The following is a 1,866-nucleotide window of genomic DNA, read 5'->3' as shown; positions in this document are numbered from 1 at the left end:
ATTAAGCCTCCAGTGAATGCATTTCTGCTTTTCTTTCTGGAAAAGTTAACCAAGAGGCTCCTGGAGGAGGACAATAAATCCGCTTAATGACTGTTTCTTTTTCTTCTGATATATTTCAAAAGAGCCTCAGAAATCATCAGTATGCCTTTCTGCCATGTCTTTACACTTTTAAAAATAATTCTCAGTGTGAATCAACCCCAAAACCACAAAAGTGCAAGCAGATCCCACCATATTTAACCGTACTTAATACACACATAAACCGGAACTTACGTACTGGCTCTCACGTAAGTTTTTGGTTGGAATAAAAAGGACAGACGGGATACATCTGGATCCTGGTTCATGTAGTAGAGGGGAAAAAACCCACCGAGCACCAGGTCTCCCTCTCTGCAGATACTTGGACTCAGATACACTAAGCACCATCGGGCTTCCCTCCGTGATGTGTGCAGAGGTCCCAGGAGTAGGAAGAGGAGAACAAGGAGGAACATGTCTGCACCCACCCAGTGGAGACGGCGCTCTCTGAAGTCTGGGTGAGGAAACGGAGCGGGTCCGTCTGTGGATTTAGCCCTCTGCGGTGCGAGTCAGTCTCTGTGTAAGGCATAGAGAAGTCCCAGCATCGTTAGAGGCTTTCCCAAAGTGGAGAGCCTGCGAAACTGGCCTGCCGGACGGGAGCGCCGCTAGCGGCACAGTGATGTACGGGTACCAGCCGCGGTGGCCACGTGTCGCCCTTGGCGACGTTATGACCAGAGCTTTGCTGGCTCCCTCTTTTCAGTGCTTCGTGTCACCTCATGCAGGGGCTCTGGGGATCTCCACAGCCTGGGGCTCTGCACCTGTCACGCACAATTTGGTGGAGAAACACTTTGGAAAAACACGTTCGTGACCCCTTCCCTGGGCCTTGTTATCTCATCACGGTCCACCAGGCTTTGGCGACACCACATCCTCAGAGAGTGGGCCTTGTGTGTCTGTGTCTGCAGGGGCAACCGTCTGTCAGAGCCTGTTCTGAGGAATGTGGCACACGCAGAGAATGTTTTGAAATCGAGAAAACATCTCCTGGCAAATCCCAGGTGATGTCTTAGGAAGACAGTACACGACCGAGGTTGAGCACTGACGGACAGGTGCGCAGCCCCAGGTGCGCTGCACGTGGCTCAGGCTCGGTCATGTCTGCGGTTCACTCCAGGAATAAACGGACCTCGTGATTTACACGCAGTGAGCTGCATGACACGGAAGACCAGCGGCCCTGCCGCATCCCCGAATTTAAGCGGCTCTCTCTGAGCCTGATGTTCTCTACTCTGCCCACTTTGAATTCTCACACCATTACCCTGTTTATTGTGTCACAAGTAAAAAGAACTTAGTCTTGACCCGGGACTTATGTTCTGGTTTCCTACCTTTGTGTTCATATAAAACTTTTCTGAAAGAGTTTCCTGTTTGCTTATTCAGTTTACTGTGGACAAGTAGAAATAGAATACATTCATGCAGTTCAACCGGACATTTTGCCGTTTGTCTATGCTGAGGAATTGTTCCATCCAGCTGTGCATCTCATATATCGTGGTTTGTGGTTTAAGCATACAAAACGCAATGTTTTTTTGCCATCTACCTGGGGAATGATGTGCAACACAACTGTTAAAATTATTCCTCCCATCCGAGTGAAGTTTTGTGTCCTTCTCCCCAGTTCTTTCCAAATACCTCCATTTCCCACTTTACTCCCTATTTCTATGAGTTTGAACCCTTGGCGTGAGAGAGAGCTGCAGTGTTTTCCCCTCAGTGCCTACCTTATTTCATCAAACGTATACACGTAGTTGAAAATGACAGAATTTCTTCTCTTAAAGGCACTGTAGCGTTTTATTGTGATTTTCCTTTTGCACTCACCTG

At 48.4% G+C, this 1,866-nt stretch overlaps 1 pseudogene; it reads left to right on the top strand.

The window, feature by feature from the left end:
• Nucleotides 1-86: 86 nt before the first annotated feature.
• Nucleotides 87-1,866, top strand: part of LOC102008782 — a 4,699-nt pseudogene continuing 2,919 nt past the window's right edge.

This window comes from Chinchilla lanigera, unplaced genomic scaffold, assembly GCF_000276665.1.
Source record: "Chinchilla lanigera isolate Chin_1 unplaced genomic scaffold, ChiLan1.0 scaffold00162, whole genome shotgun sequence".
NCBI lineage: Eukaryota > Metazoa > Chordata > Mammalia > Rodentia > Chinchillidae > Chinchilla > Chinchilla lanigera.
Note: the sequence above shows the minus strand (reverse complement) of the source record. Positions and strands in the feature narration are given on the sequence as shown.